The 25,294-nt window shown below is 37.5% G+C and overlaps 1 pseudogene; it reads left to right on the top strand.

Annotated features, from left to right (window-relative positions):
• The first annotated feature begins 265 nt into the window (after positions 1 to 265).
• Positions 266 to 8,095, top strand: LOC118838570 (annotated as a pseudogene).
• Positions 8,096 to 25,294: the final 17,199 nt, after the last annotated feature.

Raw genomic sequence — 25,294 nt, 5'->3', positions numbered from 1 at the left:
CACAAGAGAGGTGTGTGTGTGTGTGTGTGTGTGTGTGTGTGTGTATGTGTGTGTGTTGTGTGTGTGTGTGTGTGTGTGTGAGAGAGAGAGAGAGAGAGAGGGAGAGAGAGAGAGAGAGAAGAGAGAGCAGGGAGCAGAGCCTGAGCAGAAAGGCATGGATTGGGTGGAACCAAGGCAAGAGAGGGGATAGAGCAATGGGGGTAAATTGAAGCCTGATGGGGCTTCAAGACTCAGTATCTGTGTGTTAGCCATCTGGAGTGGAGGCATGGCCAGTGCCATAAAGAAGCCAAAGCTTAGTCCCACTTCCCCCAAGAAAAAAGATAGAACCCAAACCTGAACTCACAGAGGACCAAAACCAAGAAATTAGAGAGGCATTTGATCTCTTTCGTATAGATGGAACTGAGACAATAGATGTTAAGTAGCTCAAGGTGGCCATGAGAGCTCTGGTCTTAGAACCCAAGAAAGAAGAGATAAAAAAAAAATGATTCTATCTGACATTGAAAAGGAGAGGATGGGGAAAATTAGTTTCAATGACTTCTTGGTTGTGGTGACTCAAAAAAATGGCTGAAAAGGATACCAAAGAAGAAATTCTGAAGGCTTTCACACTCTTTGATGAAGATGAAACCAGAAAAATCTCCTTTGAGAATATAAAATGTGTGGCCAGGAACTTCTGGGAGCCAAGATGGTGGAATAAGCAGTAAGTTGCTCTCACTCTCCTTTACTGACATTGAAAACCCAGAAAATACTGCCCCAGGAAAATTCTACAACAGTGGAGCCAGCAAAAAGATGGGGTACATCTGTTTTTTTAGCTTGTGAGGCTAGGGGAATTAACAGAAAAGGTCCCTCTTGCTGTGGCTGAAGGGAACCATTACAGGATGGGAGATGTCCAGGGAAGCCAGCAGCAAGCCCCAACTCAGCAAACCAGGAGGAGCTCCTGAGCTCCAGGGTGGTGGAGCCAGCAAATGCCAATACCAGGACTCCCATGTGCCTTCGCTCAGCCAGGGCAATAGGCAGATGCCAGCACAGAGAACCACCACTTGCAACATGGACTGGCATCCACTGGTGCAGAGCCTACCCATTCTCTAGTGCATCCCACAGGAGGAGGAGACCTCCAGTGGCCAGATCACCCCTCCCCCACACCTGCCCAGAAATCTTTAGTGTAACCTTGAAGAAACACAGAAACACCTCACTTGGCCTTGGCACACACCTTCTACCATCACCATCTTTTACTCAGCACCAGGTCAGATGCAGCATTATACAGCGTCCAGCTGCCTGAGGTCCCAGCACACAAAGCCAGTAACCAGGCCCCTAACCCCAGCACAAGAAGCCTGAGACAGAGCCCCCAGTACCCCAGAGGCAGAGATCAACTTTAAAAGTCAGGAAAAAGGCAAACACAATGAGCAGAAAGCAACTTAGAAAAGCAAAAACCACAGATTCTTACTATGGGGTTAGGGAACATCAAAACATAAATTCAGAAGAGCACAGCATTGTCAATATACCCACATCTGAAACCTCAAAGGGGAATATGAACTGGTCTTAAGTCCAAAAAGCCTTCTTGGAAGACCTCAAGGAGGATTTTTAAAGTCAAATCAGAGAGGTAGAAGGAAAATTGAGCAATTTCTTTAAAATGTTTAGTTAAAGTGAGATTGTAAACACCTTAAATTTACTTTCCTTAGAAAATCAGATCAGAAAAACCTGTGCTAGCAGTCCTCCTGTGTGCTGGTGTTATTGACCTTACACAGCCACAGTAGTGGCAAGTAGCATTGTTGTTATAGGTGTCTATTTCTTCCACTCCCTTAACTTCTCCTTCAAGAATCTGGATGCAATACTACTTGGTACATATATGTTTAGTAATGATATTGCTTCATTGTCTATGGTGCCTTTTAGCAGGATATAGTTTCCTTCTGCGTCTCTTTTAATTAGATCTATTTTTGCTTTTGCTGTGTCTGAGATCAGGATTGCTACTGTTTGTTTTTACTTCAGCTGAAGCATAATATATTCTACTCCAGCCTTTTACTTTTACCCTGTGTGTATCACCCTGTTTCAAATGTATTTCTTGTAAACAACATATTGTAGGATTTTCATTTTTAATCGATTCTGCTATCTCCTTCTGTTTTAAGGCAGAGTTCATCCCAGTCACATTCACAGTTATGATGACTATCTTTTTCTTTCTCTCCATCCTATTCTCCCACCGCCATTTACACTTTTGTTTCTCCCTTTTCCTTTTCCCTTCTCAGAAAGAGTTTTGCTTTTGACCACTGCCTCGCTAAATCTTCCCTCCCTTCTATTGGTTTCCCTTCCTTTTCCCTTACTACTTCTTCCCTCCCTTCTAATCACCTCCTCCCTTTCACTTAGGTCAGGGAAAAAGTCAACACCTTGAACTTCAAAGCAAATACAGATAAATTACAAGCAAAAATTATATAAACAGAGCAAAATAACACAAATCACCAGACAGGCTTCTATCTGTCTGACCAGAGCAATATATACACAGTTACCACAGACAGAAGCACCAACATCTGGGTTTTCAAAGTAGGGAGCTCCTTAATGGCTACCTAGAATCTCCACATCAACACTCTTCCTATGAGTGTGCCCCAAACAAAATGCTAACCTCGAAGTATTTACACACTTCTTCAGGGTTAGAGCACTTCACACTTCTCCAGGGTTTCATACCTCTCATGACCTAATTATCAAAAGAGTGTTCTACAAACAAAGGTAAGATTCAATCAAAGGCATTCTATTACCCCAGTGCTAGGAAGCACTTCAAAACAAAAGATAACAAAAAGTCCCAATTTGCTTGCCCTTAAATTTTTTGTAACAACAATGCTGCTTGCCAGTAATGTGGCTGTGTAAGGCCAATAACACCAACACACAGGAGGGCTGCTAGCACAGGTCCTTTGATCTGCTTTTCTAAGGAAAGCAACTTTAAGAGCTTAATAATCTCACTTTGATGAATCATACATATATCATTCACTTAGTTCAGGCAAAAAACACAGCACCCTGAACTTCAGAGAGAATAGAAACAGAAATTACAAACAAAGAAAATATAAATAAATACCACAAATCAACAGACAGGCTTCTAGTTGTCTGACCAAAGCTATACATATGTAGTTGCCAGAGAGAGAAACACTAACATCTGGGTTTTCAAAGCTGGGGGGCTCCTTAACGGCCACCCAGAGTCTCCACACCAACACTCTTCCAATGAGTGAGCCCTAAACCAAATGCTAACTCAGGGTATTTATACACTTTTTCAAGGTCAGAGTGCTTCACACTTATCGAGTGTTTCATACCTCTTGAGGTTTTCACAGCTCTTTTGACCTAAGTATCAAAAGGGTGTGGGCCATCCTACAAACAAAGGCAAGACTCAATTAAGGGCATTTGATTGCCTTAGTGTTGAGAAGCACTCTAAAACAAAAGACAACAAAAAGTCTCACTTTGCTTGCATTTACAACACCAAAACGATACTAGTAGGGGTCTCAACCTCCCCCTTTCTGAACTTGATAAATCTAACCTCAACTTAAACAAGAAAGAAGTTAAGGAGGTGAATAGAATTTTAGAAAAGGTAGATATGGTAGACCTCTGGAGAAAACTGAATGGGGATAGAAAGGAATATACTTTTTTTCTCAGTGGTTCATGGCACCTACACACACACACACACACACACACACACACACACACACACACACACAAATTGACCATGTACTAGGGCATAAAAAACTTCACAATCCAATGCAGAAAGGCAGAAATATTAAGTGAATCCTTTTCAGATCATGATGCAATAAAATTATATGTAATAAAGGGTCATGAAAAGATAGACTAAGAATTAATTGGAAACTAAACAATCTAATCCAAAAGAATGAGTGGGTCAAACAACAAAACATAGAAACAATCAATAACTTCATTCAAGAGAATAACAATAATGAGACAACATACCAAAGTTTATGAGATGTGGTGAAAGTAGTTCTTGGGAAGTTTTATATCTTTGAATGATTACATGTAAAAATAGAGAAAAAGGAATTCAATGAACTGTGCATGCGACTGAAAAAGCTTGAAAAAGAACAAATTAAACATCCTCCAAATTAGAAATACTGAAAACCAAAGGAAATATGAATAAAACTGAAATTAAGGAAAGTATTAAACTAATAAATAAAACTAAGAGCTGGCTTTATGAAAAAATACAATAAAATAGATATACCTTTGGTTACTTTTGTTAAAAAAAAAGAAGAAAACCAAATTAGTAGTATCAAAAATGAAAAGGGTGAATTCACCACCAATGAAGAGGAAATTAAATCAGTAATTAGAAACTATTTTGCCCAACTGTATGTCAATAAATTTGACATTTTTGGTGAAATGGATGAATATTTACAAAAATATAATTTGCCCAGATTATCAGAAGAGGAAATAAAATACTTAAATAACCCCATCTCAGAAAAAGAAATTGAACAAGCCATCAATGTATTCCCCAGAAAAAAAATCTCCAGGGTCAGATGGATTTACAAGCAAATTCTATCAAACATTTAAAGAACAATTAATTCTAATACTATATAGACTATTTGGGAAAACAGGCCAAGAAAGAGTCCTACCAAACTATTTTATGATAGAAATATGGTATTCATGCCTAAACAAGGAAGAATCAAAATAGAGAAAGAAAATTATAGACCAATTTCCTTAATGAATACAGATGCAAAAATGTTAAATAAAATATTAGCAAAAGATTACAGCAACTTATCATGAGAATAATACACATTGATCAGGTAGAATTTATACCAGCAACGAAGGGCTGGTTCAATATTAGGAAAACTATCAGCAGAACTGATCAAATCAACAACAAAACTAACAAACCATATGATTATCTCAATAGATGCAGAAAAACCTTTGGACAAAATACAACATTCATTCCTATTAAAAACACTAGGGAGCATAGAAATAAATGGAGCTTTCCTTAAAATGAGAGGTAGCATCTATCTAAAATCTTTAGCAAGCATTACATGTAATGAGGATAAGCTACAAGCATTTCCAGTAAGATCAGAGAGGAAACAAGGAATGCCCATTAACACCCCAGTTATTAAATATGGTACTAGGAATGTTAGCTTTAGTAATAAGAGAAGAAAAAAAAAGTTGAAGGAATTAAAATAGGCAAAGAAGAAACTGTGTTATCACTCTTTGAAGATGATATGATAGCATACTTAGAGAATCCTAGAGAATCAAGTAAAAAACTACTTGAAATAATAAACAACTTTAGCAAATTTGTAAGATACAGAATAAATCCACATAAATCACTGGCATTTCTATATATTACTGACAAAGTCCAACATCAAGAGATAGAAAGGGAACTTCCATTTAAAGTTACCGTAGACATTATAAAATATGTGGGAGTCTACCTGCCAAAACAAACCCAGGACCTATATAAACACAATTACAAAACACTTTTCACAGAAATACAGTCAGATCTAGATAACTGGGAAAATGTCCGTTGCTCATAGGTTGGCCGAGCTAATATAATAAAAATGACAATTCTACCTAAATTAATTTACTTATCTAGTGCCATACCTATCATAATACCAAAAATTATTTTATAGAGCTAGAAAAATAATAACATAATTCATCTGGAAGAACAAAAGCTCCAGAATATCAGAAGAATTAATTAAAAGAAATGGTAGGGAAGGTGACCTAGTCATACCAGATCTTAATTTGTATTATAAAGCAGCAATCATCAAAACTACTTGGTACTGGCTAAGAAATAGAGTGGTGGATCGGTGGAACAAGTTAGGTACACAAGACACAGTAGCAATGACTATAGTAATCTACTGTTTGATAAAACCAAAGACTCCAGCTTCTGGGATAAGAACTCATTCTTTGATGAAAATTTTTGGTACACTGAAAGATAATATGGCATAAACTGGGCATTGACCAACATCTTACACTGTATACCAAAATAAAATCTAATTGGGTCTAAAGGCTGATATTATAAGCAAACTGGGAGAATAAGGAATAGTGTACCTGCCATATTTATGGAGAATGGAAGAATTTATGACCAAACAAGAGATAGAGAACATTATGAAATAGAAAATGGATAATTTCAATTATATTATATTGAAAAGGTTTTTGTATAAACAAAACCAATGTAACCAAGATTAGGATGGAAGCAGAAAACTTGGAAAGAATTTTACAATCATTGTCTCTGATAAAGGCCTCATTTCTAAAATATAGAGAGAATTAAATCAAATTTATAAGAGTACAAGTCATTCCCCAATTGACAAATGGTCAAAGGATACGAAAAGGCATGGTTCAGCAGAAGTGATTAAAGATATGTATAGTCATATGAAAAAATGCTCTAAAACCCAATTATTAGAGAAATGCAAATCAAAACAACTTTTAGGTACCACAGCACACTTGTCAGATTGGCTAAAATGACAGAACAAGAAAATTATAAATGCTGGAGAAGATGTGGGACAATCAGAACACTAATGCATTGTTGGTGGAGTTGAGAATTGATCCAGCTCTTTTGGGGAGCAATTTGGAACTATAACCAAAGGGCTATAAAAATGTATCTACACTTTGACCCAACACTACCACTTCTAGGTCTCTATCCCAAAGAGATCATACAAATGGGAAAAAGACACACAGGTACAAAAATATTCATAGCAGCTCTTTTTGTGATGGCCAACAATTGGAAATTGAGAGGATGCCCATCAATTATGGAACAGCTGAACAAGTTGTGGTATATGAATGTAATGGAATACTATTGTGCTATAAGAAAGGAGGAGTAGACAGACTTCAGAAAAACCTGAAAAGACTTTTATGAACTAATGCTGAGTAGAACCAGGAGAACATTGTACACAGGTATAGCCACATTGTGTAATGGCTAATTTTGATAGACTTGACTCTTCTCAGCAATGCAAGGTTCTAAGACATCCCCAAAAAGCTTATAATGGAAAATGCTTTCCACATCCAGAGAAAAAATTATGGAGTCTGTGATGCAGATAGAAGCATTCTATTTGCTCTCTCTTTTTGTTTTGTTTCATTTTGTTTCTTCTTTCTCAGTGATTCATTCTATTGGTTATAATTCTTCTTCACAATGTGACTAATATGAAAATATGTTTAATATGAATGTATATGTAGAGCCTATATCAGATTTCATGTCATCTTGGGGAGGGGGAAGAGGAGGAAGGGGGAGAAAATTTAAAACTCAAAAGCTTGTGGAACTGAACGCTGTAAACTAAAAGTAAATAAGCAAATTTTAATTTTTTTTAAAAGTGTGGCCAGAGAGCTAGAGGAAAACCTTACTGATGAGAAGCTGCAGGGAATGATTGATGAAGCTGATCAAGATGGTGCTGGAGAAGTCAACGAACAGGAGGAATTCCTGTGGATCATGATCAGTCAATATCTCTTCCCTTTTTGCAGGCACATCCAAATGGATTTACTGGTTATAAAAAAAAAATTCCTCTCTTATTTCATTTATTTTCCCCCAAATGGGATTTGGATAGGTTCCATTGGAGGTGTGATGCTTTCTAATGACATTAGATTTAAATATCTGTTTCTTTTAACGTTGTTTCAATATTGTATCAAAGGAGAAAATGCTGCATGTCATAATCTTGGATGAATTGAGGCCATTAAATGAATTGCCTAATGAACTCCTATTCTGAGTCATTAAGGAGGCAACTCAAAGAAGCAGCATTCCATTCCAATCATTTCAATAAGGCTGCTAGATACCTAAGCCATCAGCCAATTAAAATCAGCACCCAATAAACACTTTCTCTTAACTCTGTCTGAAAATTGTTTCATTTTTATTGGGGACGGGGATGCAGTTGATAGGCTAAAAAGAACACGACGCCATAGGCACAAGGAATGCTGAGTTGGGGGTGGGGGTAGATCAGGGAACATATGAGAAGTAAAATAATTTCAGAACAAAATTTTCAGGGAAATCTGGATATTAAGAGCCACATCTCTCCCTTAAAGGAAGCTATTATTACTTCACGTTATCACTTTATTTTCTTCAGGCATGAAATGTAGTTTGATAGAGGAGCGAGCTACCGTGAGCTTTAGTCTCATTCCTCTCCTACTGTATGCTCTCAGCTTCATTGAGGTTCCGCACTAGTTGTCCACCAGATGTTCAATATTCTATCCCTACTGAAGGTTGTGACAAAACCCCAGAGAGTAAAATGACAGCAATCTGTCAGCTAGTCGTCATTGCCTTTTTTTTTTCTATTTTCCATTATTCTGCACCTTATGTCACTGTTTTTAGTGTGTAAATTGCTCATTGTTTATTTCTGCTCATTTCTTCCATCAGTATTTTAAATTTTAATGACATTCAACTGCTGAGAGTATTCTTTGGGGGCAAAGACACACTACTTGCCCCAGTGCAGAGAAAGACAAGGACATATCCATTACTTCAAGAGAAGAAGAGGTGCAGGATATGAAAACACCAACAGCATGATTTATAATAAATGTCCTGATTTACATTTTTCCCATCAGACTGTTTCTGAAAATTATGATAGATCATTTATCCCTACACACACACACATATACACACACGCACACACATACACACACACACATGCACACAGACACTTCACGATTTAGTGTAATAATATGGAAACTGTTGATCATTCAAAAATAGTGTGACAGCTCAGTAGGACAGTGGATAGATCATGAGCCAAGAGTCAAGTTCCAACCTAGCTTTAAACACTTATTAGCTATGTGGACCTGGGCAAGTCACTTAACCTCTGTCTTGCTCAGTTTCTTCATCTATAAGGTATGAGAATGTTAATAGCACCTACCTCCCAAAGTTATTAGGAGGATCAAATGAGACTAATTTTAAGACACTTATAGTCACTTAAATTCTCTGGATTTTATCTGTTAAATAAGGAGGTGGGATTTGATGATACATAAGTGGAATGTATAGTCAGACAAATTACTAAGGTAGTAATTAACATTTGCATAACATGTTTCTTCAAAACAAAGTTCTATAATTCTTCCTTTTCTTCTTTGCCTTTCTCTTCACTTTGTACTTCTGCTCCTCTATGGATGAGAAGGGATCCTTTACCGAATCACCTAGAAAGGCTACACGCTAACTGGATCATTACCATAGTGCTTCTAGCTTCACATATATCACAGGCTTGAGAAACCATATTCTAAATTTGATCATGAAAGTAGAAAGTAGAATGAGATTTTGAGGAATCTTCTTTAGATATAAAAAGATCAGTGAAAGAAAAACAAAAATAAAATGAGCACACATACATGTATGCATGTGTGTAAACATACATACAATACACATATGTATGCATTTGAATATATGTATATGTATGTGTATATGTGCGTATGTGTGTGTGCACATGCAATTTCCCCAAATCATTCTTATCTCTTAATCTATTTAGTCAGCCTTCTGAGTTACCAGAGCGGACAATCACACTATTGTGGAAACTGCCTCTAATATTGCAAGTCATAAAGGTGTTTATAACTTACATTCTTAGCCTTGCTCAATGCCCTGACTGAGAAGTTAAGTGATGATTCCAATGTCCTAGAAAAGTATATGCCAGAGGCATGGTTAGAACTGAGGTCTTTTGCCTCAGATGTTGGTTTTCTATCCATTATATCAATCTTTTCTGGTGAAGTATTATGCAAAGCTCTTAACTGAAAGGGCAGGAACAGGAAACATTATAGGACACTTGAGGATAGAAGAAAAGATTTGGAATAGCTATTGTGGTGCATGGCATAATAAAGTGATTCAAAAGTATAAGATGATTACCAAGTTGTGTCATTTTTAATTTTGAGGGGCAAACTGCTATTATAGAAATTGGAGAGGATGTAGAGTAATGCAACCTGAGTCAGAGCTGGAGCTCTGGCATTAGCTGACTATGACATTGGGCAATTTATTTAACCCCTTAGAGACTTATTTACTTTATCTATAAAATGAGGATAATTAGACTGCCAATACCTACTACACAACATTGCTCTGAAGAAAGAACATTTCAACCAGTGCAATATAAGCTCAAACTATTTATATGTCTCCCTTCTCTTGCTTCCTACTGTCACTACTCTCCTGACCAACCCTATTAGAGCCAACAGGAAAAGAGTCCCTTAACAGATCTCCCTGCCTACATCCAATTTACTCCTATTCAAAAAGTTATCATAAAATTTATATTCTTTATGTATAGATCATTTATATTAGTCCTTTGATCAACATTCAAGAATTTCCAGAATTTCTCACCACACTACTTTTCTTAATTAGTGTCATACAACTTCTTATCATGTGGTCTACAGAAAAACTGAAATACTCATCTCCTCCTGAACATTCACTGTACCTCTACTGCCATGTGCATGCACACCATTTGTGATGCTTTTGATTTATTTGTTGATATTTTATGCCCTCCTACTAATCTATAAGTGTATCAGGGTGGGATATGTATCACATAAATTTTCTATCTACCCCAGTTTATCTCCTGTGAAATCTTAGTCATTTACATGCATGGGGCAAACCTTTTTAATAAGAAGAGCTTGTCTTTCAGAGGACATTCCAATCAAAAGAGAAGAAAATTTAAACTCAACTCAAAACCAAGAGTGGATATTTATGGATGAAGATAAGTAGAATATTTACAGAAAAATCAAGAGAATTATTGAGGAAAACTTCTGATATTTTGAAAAATATTAAAAAAGATATGTGAAGCTAGTCTGCCTAATTGAATGTTACAGCTCAAGCTATGTCTTTCTTTTGCAAACAGAACATGATTGGTGAACCAAAGAGAAGAGAGGCAAGTTGGTCATCAGATTCACCCCGTTTGGTCACTGGAATTCCATAACAATTAAATGTTTCATTTTGATCCAGTTGATCTAATTTTTCTCCATGTCTTGTGATTTCTGAACATAGATTCATTCTACTGGTCCTTTAGCCACTTTGGCCAAAGAGGAGCAAGTATCATGAAACCCAGAAGTGGAATGCTTTCACGGATATAATGAATTTTTGTCTGAATATCTCCAAAGTGAAGTACCATGGCATTTTATTTTTCTGATTCATTTGAGTTACTTTACTATCAGCTTACTTCTGTGCCTGGGTGTTGAACAATAGACCCTGAGTCAGAGTCAATAACCAAGAAGCAGGCCTATGAGACATTTAACAAATCAATCATTCAGTAACTATTTTTGGAAGCCTTACTAGTGTGGTAGTGTGAGATAGCAACAAAAATATAGTCACAGTCAGATAATGGGGATCCCAATACAAGTTCCAATGTTTCTTCCTGCTAAGCCTCAGATGGTTGCTGTTAGGGAAAGTACTTCTTTTGCTGTTTTTTCGTACCTTAAAACAATACATAATTATGAGCCATTATTAATATTATGTTCAAAAGCTACCGTACGGGATATAATGGTCGTGTATTTTTATCTATTCTCAAGGAACTTACAAAATAGTTGTGAAGAAGAGACATATATTGCTAAAAAATAAAATTATTGTGCAAGTTGAAAACAATGTTTTTTTGGCTTGTTTTTGAATTTTATTTTAGCAATATCTCTAAAGGATCTATGTTGTCACCTTATCATAAGAAATAAGTAATCCTATATTCTCAAAGGATCTGTCAGTGGAGACCAAGCTATGTAAGATCCCACCAACGTGTGTCTCTGATGCTAGGACTAACCTGGTTATGTACTAAGAGACTCATCACTGGAAGAGTTGTCCACTAGGTGACAATTGTTTTTGGATAAAGCAATGCAAGAAATCTGTTCATTAAAACATATGGATTGTAATTTGTAGTTTGCGATGGTAGGGATAGTGCCTACACACACACACACACACACACACACACACACACACATACACACACACACAAACACATGGCGTAGATTTATTGATATTATGAAGTAAATGATAAGGGAGAAGGCTAAAAATTATTTGAGATATAATTTTTTTTGCATTTACACTTTTTATTTTTTATTATTTTTTCTAAATTTAAAATTATTTATTTAACATATTTGGTTTTCAGCATTGATTTTCACAACAGTTTGAATTACAAATTTTCTCCCCATTTCTACCCTCCCCCCCACTCCAAGATGGCTTATATTCTGGTTGCCCTGTTCCCCAGTCAGCCCTCCCCGCGATCACCCCCCTCCCCGCGCATCCCCTTTTCCCTTCCATTCTTGTAGGGCAAGATAAATTTCTACGCCCCACTGCCTATGTGTCTTATTTTTTAGTTGCATGCAATAACTTTTTTTTTGAACATCTGATTTTAAAACTTTGAGTTCCAAATTCTCTCCCCTCTTCCCTTCCCACCCACCCTCCCTAAGAAGTCGAGCAATTCAACCTAGGCCACACATGTATCATTATGTATAACCTTTCCACAATACTCATGTTGTGAAAGGCTAACTACATTTTGCTCCTTCCCAACCGATCCCGCTTTATTGAATTTTCTCCCTTGACTCCAAAGTGTTTGTTTTGATTACCTCCACCCCCATCTGCCCTCCCCTCCATCAACCCCCTCCCTTTTATTTTTTTTATCTTCCTCCCTCTTCTTTCCTGTGGGGTAAGATACCCAACTGAGTATGTATGGTATTCCCCCTAGGGCCAAATCTGATGAGAGCAAGGTTCACTCATTCCCCCCTCACCTGCCCTCTCCCCTCCTCCCACAGAACTGCTTCCTCTTGCCACCTTTATGCGAGATAATCCACCCCATTCTATCTCTCCCTATCTCCCTCTCTCAGTATGTTGCTCTCTCATCCCTTAATTTCATTTTATTTCTTTTAGATATCTTCCCTTCATCTTCAACTCACCCTGTGTCTGCTCTCTCTCTTTTATATATATATATATATGTATATATGTATGTATATATGTGTATATATGTATATATATAAACACATATATATATACATACATACACATACATACATATACACATAGATATATACATACATACACATTCACTTATATATATATATACACATAAACATATATATATATATATATATATATATATATATATATGCATATTCCCTTCAACTACCCTAATACTGATGTCTCATGAATCACACACATCATCTTTCCAGCGTAGGAATGTAAACAAAACAATTCAACTTTAGTAAGTCCCTTGCAATTTATGTTTCTTGATTACCTTTTCATGCTTCTCTTGATTCTTGTGTTTGAAAGTCAAATTTTCTATTCAGTTCTGGTCTTTTCACTGAGAAAGCTTGAAAGTCCTCTATTTTATTAAAAATCCATATTTTGCCTTGGAACATGATACTCAGTTTTGCTGGGTAGGTGATTCTAGGTTTTAATCCTAGCTCCATTGACCTCCAGAATATCGCATTCCAAGCCCTTCAATCTCTTAATGTAGAAGCTGCCAGATCTTGGGTTATTCTGATTGGGTTTCCACAATACTCAAATTGTTTCTTTCTGGCTGCTTGCAATATTTTCTCCTTGATCTGGGAGCTCTGGAATTTGGCAACAATATTCCTAGGAGATTTCTTTTTGGGATCTATTTGAGGAGGCGATCGATGGATTCTTTCATTTTCTATTTTGCCCTGTGGCCCTAGAATATCAGGGCAGTTCTCCTTGATAATTTCTTGAAAGATTGTATCTAGGCTCTTTTTTTGATCATGGCTTTCAGGTAGTCCAATAATTTTTAAATTATCTCTCCTGGATCTATTTTCCAGGTCAGTGCTTTTTCCAAGGAGATATTTCACATTGTCTTCCATTTTTTCATTCCTTTGGTTCTGTTTTATAATATCTTGATTTCTCATCAAGTCACTAGCTTCCACTTGCTCCAATCTAATTTTTAAAGGAGTATTTTCTTCAGTGGTCTTTTGGACCTCCTTTTCCATTTGGCTAATTCTGCCTTTCAAGGTATTCTTCTCCTCATTGGCTTTTTGGAGCTCTTTTGCCATTTGAGTTAGTCTGTTTTTTAAGGTGTTGTTTTCTTCAGTGTATTTTTCAGTATTTTTTGGGGTCTCCTTTAGCAAGTCATTGACTTGTTTTTCACGGTTTTCTTGCATCCTTCTCATTTCTTTTCCCAATTTTTCCTCTACTTCTCTAACTTGCTTTTCCAAATCCTTTTTGAGTTCTTCTATGGCCTGGGGCCAGTTCATGTTTTCCTTGGAGGCTTTTGTTTTAGACTCTATGTCTTTGTTGTCTTCTTTAGGCTGTATGTTTTGGTCTTCTTTGTCACCAAAGAAAGAATCCAAAGTCTGAGAATGAATCTGGGTGTGTTTTCGCTGCGTGGCCATATTCCCAACCAACTAACTTGACCCTTGAGTTTTTCAGTGGGGTATGATTGCTTGTAGACTTACGAGTTCTATGTTCCACATTTGGGGGGGAGGTACGAACTCTGTCAGACCCGCACTACTCCTTCCCCAAGAACCCCCAGTCCAGACTGGGCTTAGATCTTCAGCAGGCTGTTGCACTCCTGCTCTGATCCGCCACTTAATTCCTCCCAACAGGTGGGCCTGGAGCTGGAAGTAACAACAGCTGTAGCTGCCCCACCTCCGCTGCCCCCGGGGCTGGAAGCCCAACCGCGAACTCCTTCCACTCCCGCACCTTTTCCTACTAACCTTCTCTGCAGTCCTTGGTGTTTGTGGGTCAAAGGGTTTGGTAACTGCTGCAGCTCACATATTCAGGGCGCTAGGGGCCCCATCTGCCTGACTCCAAGTTTGGTTGTTCCGCGCCGCTGAGGCTGGGCTCTGTTCCACTCTGTTTCCAGCTCCCAGCTCCCTGCTCCGTGTGGAATAGACCTCACCCAGAGACCATCCAGGCTGTCCTGGGCTGGAGCCCTGCTTCCCTCTGCTGTTCTGTCGGTTCTGCCGTTCTAGAATTCGTTCAGAGTCATTTTTTTATAGGTTTTTGGAGGGACTCAGTACAGAGCTCACTCTAGTCCCTGCTTACCAGCCACCATCTTGGCTCCGCCCCCCAAGATATAATTTATACCATTTGGATAAATGGTAAAAGGACAGTAACAAATGCACCTCTTAGTAAGGAACATATGGAAAAAATTCTTTAAATCTTGAAGAGAAATATAAGCCAAAATATATCAGATATTTTACCTTACACCAAGAAAAATAACAAAGATGTCAATACTGTAGTCAGTATAAGAGGGGTTGGGGAAAGACACTCTGTTATACCACTGGTGGTACTGAGAATTAATGCATTCATTTAGAAAATAATTTGGAAATATCCAAAAAAGTGACTAAAATATCCATACCACTTCATCCATAAATCCCATTGTTAGGAAAATACTCTAATAATATCAAAGGCAGAAAGAAAACATTTATATACACCAAATTATTCCTAGTACTCCTTTTATTTTTTTTATGGGAGCAAAGAATAGAAACAAAGCATAAGACTGTTATCTGGAAAATAGCTAAACAAATTGATGTACATGAAAGTAATAGAATATTACTACAGTGTGTGCAACTCAATTCAGAAAATCATAGAACCACTTGCATGAATTGATGCTTTGAAGGCAACAGAACTAAGAAAAAAATTAAGCATAATGAATATAACAAAGCAAATGATAAAACAACAATAAAAAATAAGAAAATCACACTATATAATTATAGTGACCAAAGAAAAGGTGAAAAATGCACTGTACTCTTTCTCTGCGGAGATCTGGGGGATGTATATACTGCCAGAATCAGTTTGATTTGGGGTTAGTTTAGCTGAAGTTCTTTTTCACATTTTATTTTGTTATTAATTCCAAAGTTGCCTCAATTGGTAGGGGAAGGAGAAGGGCTATTTTGGGAAATGAAAGTGGCAAAACCTTTAAAAGGAAATTGACAGATGAGTCATATAGTCATGAAACAATAACTAGTACAGGGTAACTGCACCTTGGTCAAGGACACCAACATTTAAATAGCACACAAATTTAAATAAAGATGACATAATTTTAAATTTTTGTGCATTTCCATTTTAATAACACTTTCATTCCTTAAAATGCATAGAAAAATGAGGTTACTACTTAATTCTTTAAAATAATTAATTAAAATATAAACTTCCACACCACCTCCTCTTTTTTACCTCCTTGAAGGCACATATCAAGTCATCTTCTCTCCTAAATCCACCTTCTCCAAGCTGTGTTCTCCCTAACACCACTGCCCTCATTGATAATGCTGTGTTTTTGTGTCACTCCACCCTCATTGGGGTTCTTGTTCTAAGGTCTCTGTCTCCACCCACCAGAAAGGTTAGGGTTTTTTAATGTCACAATTTGTCTTACAGGACCTCTCACATCTTCTATCATTCCCCAATTTATCCTACCTCAAATCTTATTATTTTCTTATCATAAACTATGAGGTCAAATTTAGGATAAATCTCATGATGGTTGCCTGGGCAAATTTTGCACTACTTGCCCTGGGAACCAAAATTACTAGTTACAATTTTGTCGATAATTGCTGTGATTCCCAATAAGTTTCTCTGAAGTGTTTTTCCTCATGATATCAGAATATATTGGAGAAGGAGGGAAATGACAAAGATCTTGCTCATAATGTATACAAATTTCTAATCCCTACTCTGAAATCTCACTATCATTGAAGGGAAAATGAGCATGTTTTCTACTCCAAGATTTGGCACTCCACAGGAGTTCAGTAGACGTGTGTTGATAGTGAAATAATGCCAAAACAATATCTCTATTACTATAATGATGGTTTAAGGTATTAATAGCAACATTAACATCTAGCATTCATCAGCTGCCTCTTTTGAAATAATGCCCTGGGCTTTGCCCGGGACATTTGCATGAAATCGAATTTGTGCCCAACTTGTTCTCACTCCATTTCTCGGGACTCTATGAAAATCAGAACTATGCTGTAATTTCTGCTGTGGTGGAAACTCTAAAGTAGCATATTGAATGTAGATGCAAATTGAGTCTGCCACTGAAATTCTTCTGCTTACCCATTCACTGCAGACAGGATTTCTCTTGAGCGTGCATTGCAGCGCTAAAAATGGGAAGTGTAAATTTAGACCTGCTGTACTGTTGTCTGTGATCATTATAAATAAGAACACCAGAAACCCTGGAAATCAGAATAAAAAGTCCCCACTGGGCCCATTATCCCTGCTCCTTTTGTTTGCCTCTTCTCCAATTCCCCATTATTCGCTCACCTGCGATTACATATCATAGCTCTTCCCAACCCGTAGCTGACCTCTCCAGTTAGAGAGTAGATAAGGTAAACTGCCAAAAGACAAACTAAATATGTAGATTTTTTTTTTAACACAAAGAGTTTTATCTCTGAAAAGCAGTCATCTGTGAAAGGCCCAGAGTAATGTTGGGTTCCAGACCACTCCATAGAGGGCAGCCATTGGATCTGCTCTGCCTCCTATCTTGTCTTCATTGAAAGTTATTGCTATTCTTCCCTAGGGATCTCTCTTAACCATAAAAATAAGGTTGCATTAATTTTATTCCAAGATCAACTGGGGAAGGACACACTGTGTTAGGTTTTGGCACTGGGCTCTTCTTCATATTCATCCGCATGCATTAACCTTCATCTTATTTGTGGAGTTATTTGGCTCTTGGTGAGTCATGAATAATTTCATCACACATTAAGAATTTACCCACATTGTATCTTTGTGCATTTTTGCTAATATTTACAGTTTGTAAATGATGAATAAATATGTAATAGGTGGGGCAGGGTTTCTAAGGTTTTAATAATGCTTAAGCCTGTCATGTACTATAACCTTTGTGTGCTTATATAATATTCAGCTCTTCAATTCAGCATCAGGGCTGTTATCATATGTTGATGGGAAAATAACAGCCATGTTGGGGCTATACAGTCACTAATAATTTCTATTTTGATTTGATTAGCATATAAATGTTCTTGGATTTATGCAGTGTCGGGGAAAATATATATTAAAAGTACTTGTCAGTGTTTTCTCCTCTCTCTTATTTTAATGGGGAAGGTGGGTGAGAGAAAGGGAGAGAAAGAGGGCAGGGGAGATAGAAACAGAGACAGAGACAGAGAGAGGAAAAGAGAAAGGAGGGGAGGGGAGGGGAGGGAGGAGAGGAGATGGAAGAAGAGGAAAGCCAAAACATGAGGATTTTTTTCAACAAATCAGTTGTCATTAATTGGGTTTAGAATTCTTTGTTTCATAGGTTATGTGCGAATACTGTTAATTAGTGAAGTGGATGGCACTTCTGCACAACATCCTTGCTGAAAGGATTTTCAGTACATTTAAAATACTGGGCAAATGACCTGGATTCTTAGCACCTATACCTAAGCTGTGACCAGACCCTTCCTCATTTATTAGATCAAACTAAGCAGAAGTTAGTTCTGGATCTTATACACTGAGAACTGAATCAACAAAGATTATACCATAGAGTTCTCTCTTCTACACTACAGCAAACAACAAACATCAGTTTTGTAGTCTTGTAACCTTTTTCATATAATTTATAATTCCCGGATATGTTTCCTTATCTTAAAAAAAGGACTTTGGACTAGATGGTCTCTGAATTTCCCTTTGGCACTAAGGTCCCAAATAAAACAATTCCTGCAAAATATTGAACTTTTTGGTTTTTTAACTGATTTGTCATAGAAATAATAACACAAGCTCTGAAAAAAAATATTGTGCCCGGTAGGGTGACAGAATGGAATGTCCATGCTTGATAGCGGTAAGAGATTAGGTTTCAAAGGTAGGTGGGACTGTATTGCATAGGATCTTGATTGCCAGAACAAGATTGGACTTTAACATGAAAGCAGTGTGATACCACTGAAGGCTTTTGATGGTGCATGAAAAGATTAATCCAGGAGACCTTGTTTCAGTCCCTACCCTCAAACCCCTCCCTAACTTATACCTGGAGCAGCTGGGGAATGCAGTGTATAGGGCACTGGGCCTGGAGTCAGGGAAGTTTGAGTTCAAATTTGGCTGCAGACATTTAAAAGCTATGTGACCCTGGTTAAGTCACTTAAACTCTATATGGGGATAAAAACAGCATAGCACCTACCTCTTAGACTTGTTGTGAGGATCAAATGAGATAATAATTCTAAAGCACCAAACACAGTGCCATAGAAATCACTATGCAAATGCTAGCTATTATCATTATTATTTATTCTTATTAATTATCACTATTATTTACTAATTTTCCTATTAAATTCTGAATAATTATAGTTTTTGCTACAAAATTTTTTGTGTTTCTCCTTTATTGCTCTGTATACATGATGCATATATGTGTATTTCATCTTGTCATCCTTTAAGTTCTCAGAAGCAGACAACTGAATCATCATGCCCAGAAAAGGCATGAATCCATTCAAAAGTAACAATTTATAAGGCTCCTTCTATTGTAGCAAATGCATAAATAGCTAAGTGATAAATAATGTGCAAACCTTGTTTATAGTCAACTCCGTATTAGTTAAGTCTTGATGGTAATTTGAGGTTTTCAAATTACACACACACACACATGCAGACACGCACACACATTCTTATAACTTAGCAAAGTGTTAGAAATTACAGACACATAAATATAATGCCAGTTTTAATATATGCATAAAAGAAATAAGGGCCATGAGATCAGAGGAGAGAGAAGATTTGTCAACTGGAGGAAATGATAATGATAGCTGACATTTATATTGCAATGTAAAGTTGACAGAGTGGTTTATTTACTGTTTGTCTTATTTGATCCTCTCAGCAACTCCAGTAGGTGGATTGTACTGGTATTATTGTCCCCCTTCACAAAGCTGGAGTTGTGGAAGATAGAAATAAAATCCAATTTTATTGACCCTGAGTCCAGGGTTCCTAGTATAGATGTTTTGAAATTATCAGAATATTCTGATTGGATGGTAGACAACCAAGGAACATATTTTAAACTACCTAAGGTCAATGACCTAGTCCTTTACACATGCATCCCTTTGTGGCAAGGAGATTCCTATACAGCAATGGATTGGATTAATCCATTAATTCATATAGAATGAAAAATGAATTTGTAAACCTCTCTCTCTCTTCCTTCCTTCCTTCTTTCCTTCCTTCCTTCCTTCCTTCCTTCCTTCCTTCCTTCCTTCCTTCCTTCCTTCCTTCCTTCCTTCCTTCTTCCTTCATTTCTTACTCTTTCTTTCTTTCTTTCTTTCTTTCTTTCTTTCTTTCTTTCTTTCTTTTTTGCTTTCTCTCTCTCTCTCTCTCTCTCTCTCTCTCTCTCTCTCTCTCTCTCTCTCTCTCTCTCTCCCCCCCTCCTCTGTCTCTCTGTCTTTTCGGTCTCTCTCTTTCTCTCTCTATAATTTTATTATTCATTTATTTTGCTTATTTATTTTGGATTTCATATCCTTACAGAATCTATGATCTTATTTGCCTTAGAAACATGCTTTAACCAACTAAACTAACTATACCAGCCTCCGTGTGTGTGTGTGTGTGTGTGTGTGTGTGTGTGTGTGTGTATGTAGTTTGTTTGTTTTAAAGGACAATTAGAGGTGTGGAACAATGTAACCAGCTTACCAGGTTGGTGGGGATAAAGTATACATCACTGGGGGTACCCAGCAGAGTCAAGATCATCATCTGTCAAAGATTCCCCAATTTGGTGGGAAGTTCATCTACATAAAACTTACAACCTATTATAAGATCTATCATTTCTTGATAATTTTCTCTGTGGCCTCCAAACATGAATGCAAATACTACAGGAAAAATAGAGTAGTATCTTTTTTTCTATTAAGTCCCCGATCTTCTGTCTTCTCTAGGACAATGCTTTTTAGAGTTGCAGCTGAGACCTATGAAAGTGAAGCATTCCAACTCTGTGAACAATAACTTGTTCTTGTTGTTTTCCCCGTGCCTCTTAAAAAAATCTATCAGAACCAAGGAGAAGAGGACACTATCTGCTCTGCTGGTGAGCTGGAAATAATATAGATAGTGAATCCTACTAATTTAAGGGAGAAAAAAATTCCTATTGCCTGCCCAATGTCTGTTGTTATTTTAAAAAGCAAATACAGATGGATCTTGCTACACCCACACCCTGGATTGGTGTGAAAATTATGACAACCACCATTTGCTTTGAAGAACAGAAAAACAGGAATTTTCTAAGGCTGCTAATTGTACATCAATTTGACAAGAACATAAGTTCTTGGATTTGGTGTTAAGACTACAGCACAACAGACTGGAAATCACAGCTTGTGAATTTGGGATGGCAAGCAAAACTTTCAACACAGGAGAGCAGTGTGGCCCAGGGTCACTAAAACTGCTACTACCATCCTCCTGGAATCCCTGAGGTCAAGCTATTGCAATTAATCAACAGGTTTTTATTGGATATCTCTTCATACATATGGCCCTGAGAAATCAAGGGATGGAAATCATACTGATACTGTTAGATTCTGTCTTGCCATTCCAAGAACTAACTTGGATGAAATAATTTGAGAAGCTAGAGAAGGGCATGAGAATGTCAATTAATTAGTGATGCCTACTATATTAATTCACCCAGACAAATACTTCAAGGAGCTATTAAAGAGAAGTGTACAATACATTCCTTGCCCTCAAAGAGCTAAGAGTCTCTTAAAGGAAACAAGGCTTTGAGGCATAAAGAGTCACATAGTAATACAAGAAAGCAAAATAAGAATGATTACCAGAAAAGGTCCACATATAATAGATACCACATGAGTGTAACCCCTGTCCTATCGCCAATAGGTATGAGACTATGTCTTTATTTGTGTAGATGAATAGCCTTCCCTTTGTGAGGGGCAAGACAAAATTGTTGAGAAGGGAGAATTATGGCCTTCTTTAGTCCCCTTTGGGACTTTTCAAGGCCAGACCCTTTCAGGACTCTTAAAGCTTCAATTTTTCTTCATAGCTTGTCAAGCATCAAGTCTCTGGGCATTTTTGTCTTCCAGCTTCAAGAGAGAAAATGGGAGACAACAACCCCACTTCAAGTTGATAAAAGAAAAGACTCTGGGAAAACACGAGAGGAGCTGACAGTTCCCATTGTATCTATATTCCTGGCTTGCTACATTAGAGATTTCAGGGAGTTTTCACCTTGCATAAGATCGGGACACTCTCTTGACTGAGCTGAGTTATCTTGCCCCACATAGCTTCTTCATTTGGTTTTCTCTGGTGTATATTATTCTATGTAAACTTTCTTTGATTTCTGTTTTATCATGATCGTGACAACATGATGACAAAGAAGTCAAATCTTTTATATAGATGTTGGGGCCCCCTTTCCCTTCAAAAATGATAAAGTGATCAGAAGTTAGATGGAGCCCCAAAATATCTCGTAGACTAATAAGATTAGCTAAAATCGATCCAGAGTTTAGGAAATAGAATATAAGGGAAGCATTGCAAAAGACAGAGGGGTGGGGTGAGCACTGGCACAGCGACAAATATAGCCGCTCACTCTGCCTCCATACCCCCACACCCCAAGGAGCAGAACAGTGACTAAGGATGCTTTTTGTGCTTAATGCAAATTGAGTTTATCATATTTCCCTTGCCCCATAATAAGGATTATCCATCTCAAGTATAATTCTAGTAGAAGATGGGATAATCTATTCCTCAGAGTCAAGAATCTAAGAGTCACAGTGGTTCTGTGGCAAGATTGAACCCCTAATATGGGGTTTGACAAGTGGCCGACTAGGTGGTGGTATAAGAAGATGGACCCCAGGATAAGAGGGCCATGCTAAGGGCCATAGTATGTGGGCTGTAGCCTGGTGCCAGGAAGAAGAACAGATATCTTTGGTCAGAGGATTTCTCAGAGAAAGAGACTTCCACTCCCCACATAAAAACGCCCTAAGGAAAAGCCCCAATAAGACCATACTAGTGATGGTTCTGCCAAAGAATTTAATTAGGATCTTTGTGAAAATTTAGCCACAGAGTTTACTGGTCTTTTTGTCCATGTAGAGAGGCAGTGTGATAAGGAGAATAAACTCAGTTCATTTTCCATTTGCTACCTCTGTGACCATCGGTAGGTCACTTCTCTCTGGAAACATGCACACATGTATGTGTGTGTATATGTATATAGGTATATATAAAATGAGATAAGGTAGACAAGATGACCTCCAATAACTCATTTATATTCTATGATTTTGATAATATGTGCAGGGAATATCACAATGGGGGCAGCTAGGTGGAACAGTGAATAGAGTGCCAGATCTGGAGTCAGAAAGACAGATTTTCCTGAGTCCAAATTTGGCCTCATGTATTTACTAGCTGTGTGAAACTGGGCAAGTCACTTAACCCTGTTTGCCCCAGTTTCCTCATCTACAAAATGAGTTAGAGAAGAAAATGGCAAACCATTCCAATGTCTGCCAAGAAAATGCCAAGTGGGATCATAGAGAGTCAGACATGACAGACAACTGACTGAAATGGATATATTTCTAGCCTATTACTCCCTTCCCTGAAGAGAGCAGAGTAGCCTATAAGACCAAACTTACTACTTTCTCTCCTTTCAGGAATGAAAGTCTCCCTTGGAGAAGGGTACAGGAAAAAAGAGGCTAGAGATGTCTCCTTTGGCTCCCTTTGAGACATGAAAGGACAGCCCCTGACATGGTGGGCTACCTCATACACATGGGGATCTTCCCTATACAAATAATTATTAACATATATTTGGTGAGAGATTGGAGTAGGGGGAGTTATGAGGAAATTTTCCTTCACCTTTATTCTTCAGTACTTAAGTAGGAGTAAAGTAGGAGGCAGATAAGAGTGGGACTAATCAAATATTGGGATCTAATTAGAGCTAGACAGGGGCCAAAGCATTGGAGGGTAAAGGATAGTGTAGTGTTAAATTGATTTACCAAGGGGTCACATAGGAAGGGAGGAGAATGTAGCTGGGTGGGACAAAGGTCATGGTTTGGAAATATAGTGAAGGATGGGGGAATTGGAGACAAAATTGGGGATAAAGAATAAGTTTTGAAGAAGTAAGGCATAGAGCACAATGGAAAAATTAAAGATTATAATGAGATAATGGCACTATGTATCCTCATTGTGAATAAAATCATTTACATGTATGAATCAGTTATTTTTGTTTAATTTGAATAAGGTCCACAGAGTTTAATTATCCATGATAGAACTGATAAAGTTGAGTCCCTAAACCTAAAACTAAGGACTAGGTCTTGAACCTGGAATCACCCTCACCATATATCCCAGATCCATATTTTTAAGAGAAAGAAAGCTGCTACCTATCAGTAGTTTACCCACTATGCTGCAAGTATTTCACTTCACTCAGGCCAGCCTTCTCAAAGTCCGTTCTGCACCCCATTCCCAATTCTATCTCAACAATTTTTCTCATACTATTCCTCTTTCTTGTTCTCCCTGGTCTTCTTCAGTGCTGCTAGTACTGCTCCTCCTTGAGGATTACAAGTTCTACAACATCCACAAAACCTTTCCTATTTCCCCCACACCATTAAACATGTCCCCTTTTAAACTTCCTATGACACCCAAGGTTTTGCCACACTCTAGAATCACTGGATTATAGGATTAGTGCTAGAAGGACATTTAGGAATCTTCTTGTTCACACTTGAAGTTCTAGGTCTTGTACTATTCTCCAGTTGTTTTATTCACATTATAATGTCTTCCCTTCCTCACATTATTATAAGATTCTTGAAAGCAAAGTAACACTTTTCTTGCATCTCCCTCACTGTCTAATTGAGGGTCTTTTGTCATTGGAAACACTCAGCAGGGACTAGTTGAGGAAATAGTTGATCCTACTTCTACCTTCTGATGACTTGGGACTGAGAGGCTACACTGAGACTTTGGTAGGGAATAAACTCCATAGGTAAATCTCAGAGTCTGCAGTGGCAGTTTTGTGTCTATCAAAGCAATTTTTTTACTAGTTCTAACACTTATCCATCACAATTAGACTTTCCTTTTGTGTACAAAGCTTGCGATCCCAGCTCCTTGAGTTGTTTCAAATCCACACAGCAAATATTGAACTCTGTGCACAGTTTGCTATTAGGAACTGAAATGGTTATTCTTGTCTCTGTTCACATATTGATATGGTAGCATATATTGATTTGTATGCTCTGCTTATCGCAATCAATGACATTAATCCTTATTAATACTAATGCGGCTTACCATAAGTCTAATTAAGATTCACAGGGATAAAAATGAGATTGGGACAATTCTTATTTTGGCCCAAACCAGATTGTCCATTCCCATTTGTTGGTCTTTTCCATGCTTACCTTTTGGAACTGGGGCTTTTCATTAACCTTGCATAATAATGTAGCTGTATGATAGAATGGTGCCTGAGAAATCAGATAACATTTTTAAAACTTGCATTTGTTAAAAATAGAGAAAAATGAGCATGCAAAATAAGTCAAATAATATTATTAATGATATTAATAATGATGATGATGGTAATGTGTTTACGTCTGATGTACTTCACATCAATTGATCACAAAATATACCCTGCAATGGCTCTAATTCTAATGGGACTAGTGC

Source organism: Trichosurus vulpecula, chromosome 1 (genome assembly GCF_011100635.1).
Source record: "Trichosurus vulpecula isolate mTriVul1 chromosome 1, mTriVul1.pri, whole genome shotgun sequence".
In the NCBI taxonomy this organism is placed as follows: domain Eukaryota; kingdom Metazoa; phylum Chordata; class Mammalia; order Diprotodontia; family Phalangeridae; genus Trichosurus; species Trichosurus vulpecula.
The sequence above is the reverse complement of the archived record's forward strand: the minus strand, read 5'-3'. Positions and strand labels throughout refer to the sequence as shown.